The following is a 10,339-nucleotide window of genomic DNA, read 5'->3' as shown; positions in this document are numbered from 1 at the left end:
TCAAGACGAATCCCAACCTGTGGGAACAACGGGGCAACGATGAAGTTTATCCTACTGAGCTGGTGTCAGACAATAATATACCTTATACCAGCTCATATCGGATAGTAGTTCAAGATCTGGATAGAAAGGTGTTTGACAATTCATACACCACCCCATCCTTCGCACACGTCACTTTCGAGCAAAAGTACTACAACCATTACCTATTCGAGATGGGTGAGATTTACACCAAATGATGAGCTAGAGTTCGCGAGGAAGAGAATATATAGAAAAGGGAAGAGAAGGAAGGATGGGAAATTTTTGGTACCCATTGTTTACCAGAATGCACGTTTACTCGATTATCAGAAGACATTTATACTCAGTTCTGAAATAGAGTTTTTGTGGACTCAAGTTCCGGCGCTTGCAACCACACACCTGACAATTCATAGAAGAGGGCTCGGCTACCATAATGGTGTACTTTCCCTGTTTTAAACACCTGGAAAGAAGTACACCATCAATTCTTTAATCTTTGTAGACTGGATCTTTGAGAAGAGTCTTTTTGACATCTGGAGAACACAACTCATAATAATGTTTAAGGCGTTGGCCATTTACTTGAAATTCGCTGTCATCGTTTAAATTTTTCAAAGAGATAACCCCATAAGGGGTGACAACAAAGACAACGAAAGGACCAGACCATCGAGTTTTTAATTTTCTTAGAAAAATGTGTAATCTCGAGTTGTACAACAAAACTTTTTGACCAATTTTGAATTCTTTTCTTAATATGTACTTGTCATGCACTCTTTTCATGTTGGCTTTATAGGATTTCGATAGATTATAGGCATCACTCCGAATCTCCTCAAACTCATTTAACTGCAATTTTCGCTTCTCGCCTGCCGCATCGGTATTATAATTTAGGCTTTTGATGGCCCATAGAGCATGATGCTCAAGTTCAACCGGAAGATAACAAAGTTTACCAAAAACGAGACGGTAAGGGGACATGCCTATAAGTGTCTTAAAAGCCGTTCTATATGCCCACAAGGTATCAGATAATCGAAGAGACCAGTCTTTTCTAGATGGATTAATTGGCTTTTCTAAAATTGATTTAATCTCTCTATTAGAGACTTCTACTTAGCCACTGGTCTGAGGATGATACGGAGTTGCCACTTTGTGAGTGGCTCCATATTTCTTTACTAATGATTCAAAAATATTATTACAGAAATGTTTTCCCCCATCACTAATTATAGCTTTGGGAACACCAAATCGAGAGAAAATATTTTCCCTTACGAACAAAACAACAGTTTTGTGATCATTAGCACGGCATGCCATTGCCTCAATCCATTTTGACACGTAGTCAACAGCTACCAGTATGTAGAGAAAACCATGAGAATTTGGAAATGGACCCATGAAGTTGATGCCCCACACATCAAAAATTTCGACAATTAAAATTGGATTTAAGGGCATCATATTGCGTTGAGTAATGCGTCCTAGCTGCTGGCAGTGATTGCATGCTTTGCAATGCTCATGTGCATCTTTAAATAGTGTTGGCCAATAAAATCTACATTGTAGAACCTTGGCCGCAGTTTTCTTACCACTGAAATGACCACACAAGATTGTTCATGGCAGAATGATAACACGTCATTGTGTTCCCAGTCGGAAATGCAACGGCGTATCAATTGGTCGGAACAATACTTGAAGAGATAGGGATCATCCCAGAAATAAAATTTTATTGTGGATAAGAACTTTTTCCGATCTGTACGAGTCCAAGATGAAGGGACTTCCTCGGTAACTAGGTAGTTTACTATATCAGTGTACCAAGGAGATGAAAAAACGGAATACAAGTGTTCATCTGGGAATGAATCACAGATGGATTCGGCATCATTATTGACATCATTGACGAGTCGTGATAAATGGTCTGCAACCACATTCTCGCAACCTTTTTATCTCTAATTTCTAGAGTAAACTCTTGCAAGAGGAGTATCCAGCAGATCAACCTCTGTTTGGCATCTTTCTTTGCTAAGAGATAACGAAGCGCCGCATGGTCAGTGTAGATTATTGTGGAAGAACCAACTAGGTAAGGATGAAACTTATCCAGGGAATAGACAACTGCGAGAAATTCTTTCTCAGTGGTGGTATAATTACGTTGAGCTTCATTAAGAGTTTTACTAGCGTAGTAAGTGACAATTGGTTTATTCTCTCGGTGTTGCCGCCCTAGGACAGCTCCAATAGCGTAGTCACTCGGGTCACACATTAATTCAAAATATTTAGACCAATCAGGGAGTTGAATTATCGGAGCTGTAGTCAGGGCGGACTTTAAGGTCTTAAAAGCTTGTTTGCAATCGAAAGTGAAATCAAATACGACATCTTTAAGCAGGAGATTTGTTAAAGGTCGAGCAACCTTTGAGAAATCTTGAATAAATCTCCTATAGAATCCTGCGTGTCCTAGAAATGCACGTATGTTGTGAACTGATTTTGGTATAAGAAGTGAAGCAATTTTTTCAATCTTAGCTTTATCGACTTCGATTCCATCCTTTGAAACAATATGACCTAGAACTATTCCTTTTGTAACCATAAAATGACATTTTTTCCAATTAAGAACGAGATTTTTCTCTTCACAATGTACTAAAACCTTTTTAAGATTTGATAGACAGCTATCGAAAGAATTACCATATATTGAGAAATCGTCTATGAACACTTCCATAAAGCGTTCAACCATATCACTGAAAATGTGAAGCATACAACGTTGGAATGTACCAGGTGCATTACAAAAGCCAAAAGGCATTCGTTTATATGCAAATATACCAAAAGGACAGGTGAACGTTGTTTTTTCTTGATCAGCAGGATCTATGATTATTTGAAAATATCCTGAATAACCATAAAAAAAAACAGTAAAATGCATGACCCGCTAACCGTTCAAGCATCTAGTCAATGAAGGGAAGTGGGAAATGATATTTACGAGTGACCGCATTAAGTTTGCGATAGTCAATGCATATTCGCCACCTCACTGGAATACGAGTAGAGATGCATTCATCTTTATCATTTCGCACAATTGTAATGCCAGACTTCTTGGGAACAACGTGCACTGGACTCACCCAAACACTATCAGAGATATGCACTACTACAGAAAAGCTCATATACCACTGTTATTTACAATGGTAAAAATCCTTTAACCACTGTTTTCATACCATGGTAACAACCACCGTGACAAATACTTCTAGTAAAACCATGGGGAAAAGTACCTCTTATATACCACGATTTTAGTCAAAACTGTGGTATTAGGATTTCCAAACCGTGGTTAATAGTCTGAACAGTATGCTCTATTCGATGTGAACCGTGGGGAATAGTGATACTAAATATGACGGTTGGATAAATACCGTGGGGTATATAAACTGCTTATACCTCAGTTCTTACCAAACCGTGGTTTATAGTCAATTTTTTTAAAAAAATAGATTCTAATCATATTCATTCAACCTGCAACCTGCCCATTTTTACCATATATATCCACACTGGATTTAAAAACACATTGCTCAAATAAACAATTCATAGTGTAACACGAACAAAAGAAATAAATTTAAACATCCAACACGAAGACATTGAATTGCTAAAAGAGTTTTGAACTTTTTCGAGTCATCAATAATGAAATAAACATCCAAATTTACTTGTTCTATCAAAATAATAATGACCTAACTTGTTCCATCAATCAAAAGAGCAATCTATTTGTTCCATCTAAAATATCAAAAAAATGGTGAGACCAAACACCAAACCTTAACTGGAATGGGTCAAAACCTAGCTAAGACACAACGCTTGGCTCGAACGTTATGTTGGATGAATCTAAGAATTTCAAATCGAACAACATCAAGTTCCTCTTGTGTGTATGTATCTTTGAGGGATAGATTTGTTATCTGCACGATCAAATATCATAGAGTAATATAATAACTAAAAAATGAAGAGTAACACAAAATAGAGAATGCTAGTGTATGACGACTTATACCTTATTTTCAAAAGAATTATCTGAACAAGCTTCCATTATTTCTCTCATAAACTTCATTACATAATACCCACTCCTTACCAGTCCCATACACATTGTAACATGAATCATTTGCTGGCACGGATAGGATTGACCATAAATATGGGGACTCCAGTCTTAAACCACATAGAATATGCAAATATATGAGAAATAAATATTTGTGATGTAAGACTCTATGTAAAGCATGATGGTCTCACCTGTGTTGTAACTTGTAAAGAATTTTGAAAATCAAGCTTCACATGTCAGATTGGCACCTCAAGACCATGTCAAAATAGTAAAAACAAGTTTATAATAACTTTTAGAAAGGAAATCATGAAAATAAACACGTCAAGCAAATATTATGAAGCCAAATATAGGTATATGAACTATTATTTCATACGACACAACAAAAAATCAAGTCAGGCACATGCCCTTAAGCCCATCAGGGGTCCCTATCCCTTAACACTATAACAATACTCATCATACATGACATACTCAATATTCACTTACGGGGTTAGAGAATGAGGAGCATTTGAGTCATCAGCTAGTCCTTCCCTCTTCAGATGAGCTAGTACTCTTTCCCTATTAAAATGTGAGGCATCAGGTGTAACATACCCCCTTCCTTGTTTAAACACTTAAACCTTTACATTATTAGGAAAAAAAACTTAAGCTTTTGTGCTCTTAGACAAATCAACATTAAGATGTGCCTATGTATTGTCAGTGCAAAAACCACTGTAGCAGATCTGAGTTCAGTGGCAAAATAGGTTTTTTCAGGGGTTTCCAAATTCCAGTAAAAGCACCTAACCTAATTGCACCATGGATAAGATGTATCATTCTATACCTAACGCTCTGGTTGAAATTCAAAAGAGCCAACATTGGTGTGGTGATCAACTCAACTCCTAAAACATTGACTGGGAATTAACATCCAGTTGAATTACCCTCCTGGTTATGCCAGAGCTCGTTTCATATATGCACATTCAATTAGATACAACTCCTCCTTATTACTCAAAAGTAAGAGGTGTCAAGTATCCATGAAAACTTATCTACTACACACACCTGCATGACGACCTTTTAATGTTAACCAAAATTACACAATAAGGTGAATCGTGTAGCAACTTAAGAAAAATGAACCTACTTACATATTATTCCTACGCATCCCAAAATAAGACGATACAATTAAACTGCCTTAATGAATTAAATCATAAATGAAATTCACTATTTAACACAAGAACTTAAATAGAGCAAAAAAAAATCTAATCCCTTGTGTACTTTTATTAGAACTGATAAGTATCGTAGCTAGAAGAAAAAAAATGACAATTGTACTTCCAAGCTCATAGAAAGGTACCCAAATGCCCTTAAAGAATATCGAGATTATTACACAATGTCCACTGCAAAAGAAAAATAAATAAAGAAGGTGATCAAGTTCATTGCTACCCTAAATCTTATATTTAATATTTAGTGCTAGGGTGTCGCGAAAGATCATGCATAGGTAGTAAAAAAAATATAGACGTGAAAAATGACAACAGAACACATGTATTGTAGTAATAAAAACGTCAACTAAAGGCTAGTGAAGGTTTGTAAATCCAACGACATCAAGGCAACTCACAAATTCGTCATAAAGAATTCTAAAGGGAGAAAGAAAAAGCATTCATAATAAATAAAGTTAAACACCTAATATTTACAAATTAAATAACACCAAAAATGAAAGTTTGCAGTTGGCTTGGCAGAGTGGTAGACCAAAGTAAACCATGGTTGTATAAGAGTTTAAAATGAGATCCTCGTATGCCTAAGGCATTGAGGTCTGGTCGTATGCCAAAGGCAATGAGGTTTGGCTGTATTTGAAAAAATACTCGTAATTAATTAGTAGAAATAAGTACAAGTATAAATAAGCTAAACCAATGAATGAGTTTTACTTCCCGTCCGTTGGAGATGGAAACATTTCAGTTAGTAGCTACGCAACATTTCTTATTATGATTGCTTGAAATATAAAACAATAACATTAGTAAAAAAAACATCTTACACCAATGAAGAAAACATAGAGCAATACCACTTGAGTTGATTATTATAATTTCAATATGAGTATATGCAATAAGATAATCATAACACATATGACAAATAATGTGATCAATAATAACTTCAGAAAAATAAAATTGTAATTAGAAGTATTTCAAGAAGAAATAAGCTTATTAGCCAATGATTGAGTCCATCCATTGGGCTTTAAATATATAAGGTAATAGCTCAACTAAACAATGTTTCTAACTATGGTTACTACATTCAGAAGCAGAATAATATCACATTGATTTTGTTCCTTGCATGATGTCATAGCAAAACCAATTGTTAACCACTTATACGAGAGTACTTCACCTGACTACCGCCATATACAGAAGTTTGCAATTGCCTCCTATTTGTTGACAAGATAGATGTTACGAGATCTGCCACCACCACCTTCCAACTGGTCGCATAATAAGCATGTGTATGTAAGATTGAACAAGGTGTGACTTACGTTTAATGACTAAAATGGCATAATTAAAACTCACAATACCTTAGAAGTAGATCTTGAATGAACAGCTCTAGAATAAGGAGTTGGACGGAAACTTTGAACCCCAACTCTGCCTCTATCTGTTAGTGTTAAATAAGAATTACTTTGTTGAACCGTAGCATTAGGCAAACATAATGACGACTTTGGGGTAAGTTCCAGAATAGATGTCTTCGATAGAAAAGCATTAGCAAGTAGGGGAGTTGATTTCTCTTTACTTTGGGAAGCAACGCCTACCTCTGATGTTCAAGTACCCATGTAAGCTCTTGCAATATCTATTGGTGAAGCACAAACTAGATCTAGTGACTACAAAATCAGGAAAAACAAAATAATGAGAACTCATGCTTCTAAGTACCAGGTCTGACATGTATGAACAGACAGGGCAAGTGGGCATGCACAAAAAGCGCCTAGGTATAGAACAATGTACCAAGAGTGATGTATTAGTTACAGTTGGTTGAGGAAAAAGCGTTGGAATTTCTCCTGTAACTCTATTTAAGTAGACTACTTTCTTTTCATCATCAAGTATATTTATATTTTTCTGGCTCAATGAAGCATCAATAGCTTCTGCACCTCTGGTAGTATCTGAGTTTCTAATCGCACATTCATCGGCATCAGACTGAACAACAATCCTTGACTTTAATATCTCAGTCAAGGGTTTAAGGTCATCTCAGTATGAAATCTTAAGAACATCATAGACAGAAGTGTTTAATAAAAAAAGAAACACATAATGACGCAGTAATACTTGCCTAGATAGTGATTGCCTTTCAACATCTGTTGGATTTCAAAAATCCAAGAGCATCGGTTGGCTGTGTAAAGGTGTTTCAAAGCAAGCACATCAATATCCAAAGATATTTCATAAACCATCGATAAATTTTAGTTCTAAATTTGTGCTGCAACGATTCATCAAAGACCTTAACCCATAATAAAATCCCCATTACTGCAACATTTTATCAAACACTTTATAGATCGACGATAAACCGAAAAGACAGAGATTAGCTGCTACTTGGTCATTGCTACATGCTTCAAGAACGCACCATCCAACCAACACACTCGTTCAATCAAACAGTTTAAGGCAAGCAACTTAAAGAACATAAAATCAAATTTGTAGATCGGTACAACTAAAATAAATCACTAGAAAACAACAAAGAAGAACAGAGAGAAACCCCAATCTAAGTGTCCAACCCTAGTTAATTTAATTGCCAGGAAGCCTCATGAGGTTTCCTCCAAAGAGCAAATAAGCGTGAATTTTGAAGTAAAATTCATAAATTTAAGAGCGAGATAGACTTATAATCACAATTAAAAAAAACAAAACAAATAAGAATTTGGAAACAAGAAATGCTTACCAGATGAAGTGAATTAAAACACGAACAGAGAAGCTCACAAATTGAACAAGCTCACATGGTCGTCAATATTGTTAGGGTTCTTAAAAGAAGGGTAGAAGTTGGAGAGCAAATAACGCCGACCACGTTTTGAGTGAGTTCGTGGAGTCCTTTTTCTTGAGAGAGTGTGGGTTTTTGGAGTAAAATTTCAAAGGCCACAGTACTACGGTAGATAAGATTTTTTCGCCCCAAAATAAAAAGGTTATAAACCACTGTTTGAGGGAAACAGTGGGGTATTGTAGGTTAAAAAACATGAATAATTGGAACCGTGGCATATGGGAAACTAGATCCCACGGTTTACACGAAACTGTGGCATACACTAATAAACAAATAACTAATAAATTTCTACCGTGGTATAAACATTTTTGCCACTGTTTTTGGTAGAACAGTGGTATAAAACTTCTCCCCTACCGTGGCAAATGTGCCATTCTGTAGTAGTGAGGGTAAATAATACCGACATTGAGTAACCTTAAAATTTCTTCCCGTACCACCTCCTTCACGGTGGGATTAAGACGACATTGCAGCTCACGTGACGTCTTGACATTTTCTTCAAGATGTATGCAATGGGTGCATACTTTAGGGTCAATGCCTTTAATGTCATCAAGAGACCATCTAATAGCAGAACGGTGTTCTTGGATGACCTTAATTAAACGTGATTCCTGATCGGCAGTCAATTGTAAAGATATGATAATTGGGTGACTACCATCTGGATCTAGATATACGTATTTTAAGTCCGAAGGAATAGGCTTTAAGTCAGGGGTGGGAGAAGTGGGTATTAAAGATTCTTGAGGAATGTCATCTTCCATATAGAAAACAGATTGATGTTCGTCCAAGTCGCTTGATAGGACTGTAGTAGAGTCAATTAGTGGTATTGACTTTAATAACTCATTTACATCCTGTGAATAAGCATCCACATCAAATTCAGAATCGCCACATGAAAGGAATTGGTGTACTTCACCCCCAGGAAAAGAGTTCGTGAAATATTCCTGCACAAGGGTGTCAACCAGGTTAACCTCCCCATCAATGTCATTCTCTAGAATTTGTTTCATCAACTTGAACACATTAACCTCGACCGAAAGATTTATGAAGGACATGGTCATAGAACCATCCCTACATTTTATAAGTGCATTAGCAGTTGCTAGGAACAGACGCCCTAATATGATAGGAATAAAGTCACAGGTAACTTCTGTATCCAAAATGACAAAATCGATGGGATAGAAAAAGTCTTAAACTTTTACAAGTGTGTTTTCCATAATGCCTTTTGGATACTTAATGGAACGATCGGCTAATTGTAGAGTCATCGTGGTAGGTTTAAGCTCATGAAGACCTAGTTGTTTGAATAAGTAATAAGGAAGTAAGTTCACACTCGCTCCTAGGTCTAGTAATGCAGTAGTCGTATATTTGTCACCTAATGTGCATGGAACTGTTGGTCTACCAGGGTCCTTGTATTTGACTATACCATTATATTCGGTGATTGACGGAAACTGTTCAGTAAGGAATGCTTGTTGAGGAACATTTGTTCTCCTTTTTGTGGTCCACATATCTTTTAGAAATTTTGCATATTTTGGCAATTGTTTTAGGGCATCGGGAAAGGGTAAGTTGATTGTCAAATTCTTAAAAGTTTCTCGAATTTCATCAAAATTTTCATCAGGTTTATTCTTTGCCAAACGGGCAGAAAATGGTGCCTTAGGGCGAAATTTGGTATAAGGATCCACTCGTTCGTTTCCCGATTTTTTAGTTGGTGACTTTGATGAACTAGGTGTTTCCACTGTTGGTTCATTATCGGGAGCAAATTCATTGGAATCTTCGTTTACTTTTGTTTGATCATCGCATACAGATTTGATTGATCAGCGGTTTTGCCCGAACGAAGAGTAGTTATTGCATTCACCTCACCTTGGTTTGGAGCATTTGTATTAGGTGCATTTGTGACTTCACAGCCAGTGTTCACTGGCTTAGGGTTTGGAATTACTTGGCTGGGAAACACGCCTTTCTGACTCTTTTCTTGTGCTAATTGTTGAAGTGATTGTTGGATAGACGTTAGGATTTGGGATTGCTGGTTCATGTAAGCGAAGAAAGTCTCATTTGTCCTATCGGTAGCGAGAGGCATAGGTTATGCAACAGGGACGAGTTCACGATTATTGCTTAGAAGTGGTTGATTATAGCCAGAATTTGGATTCGCTGGAACAAAGCTGCGGTTGTTTTGATAGTTAGCATTGGAATTACTTTGAAACAGATTTTGACTTTGTTGGTATTGCTGATTATTTCTTTGGCAGTATGGAATAAAATTGTTGATTGGTCGAACAGGTGGATTGGCGAAACCTGGAGGAGCCATCTGTTGATTATTCGGGCACCAAGCAAAATTTGGATGTTGTCTCCAAGGTGCATTAGGAATGTTGAATACACATGCCTCCTCCTGTGTTTGGGTAGGAGGAGTATGTAACAAGG

At 36.7% G+C, this 10,339-nt stretch overlaps 1 long non-coding RNA gene across 3 annotated transcripts; it reads right to left on the bottom strand.

The window, feature by feature from the left end:
• Positions 1-3,588: 3,588 nt before the first annotated feature.
• On the bottom strand, positions 3,589-7,170 carry LOC147523489 (uncharacterized). 3 transcript variants are annotated; one of them, XR_015196494.1, is made up of 8 exons: positions 6,753-7,170; positions 6,522-6,598; positions 6,344-6,431; positions 5,325-5,367; positions 4,490-4,561; positions 4,198-4,254; positions 3,965-4,116; positions 3,589-3,875 (listed from the first exon to the last, which is right to left on the bottom strand). It is a non-coding gene; the product is annotated as an uncharacterized LOC147523489 (long non-coding RNA). The 3 variants fall into 3 exon arrangements; XR_015196492.1 differs by lacking the exon at positions 5,325-5,367; XR_015196495.1 differs by lacking the exon at positions 5,325-5,367 and having other exon boundaries at positions 3,965-4,075.
• Positions 7,171-10,339: the final 3,169 nt, after the last annotated feature.

Source organism: Coptis chinensis, chromosome 1 (genome assembly GCF_015680905.1).
Source record: "Coptis chinensis isolate HL-2020 chromosome 1, ASM1568090v1, whole genome shotgun sequence".
NCBI classification, from domain to species: Eukaryota; Viridiplantae; Streptophyta; class Magnoliopsida; order Ranunculales; family Ranunculaceae; genus Coptis; species Coptis chinensis.
Note: the sequence above shows the minus strand (reverse complement) of the source record. Positions and strands in the feature narration are given on the sequence as shown.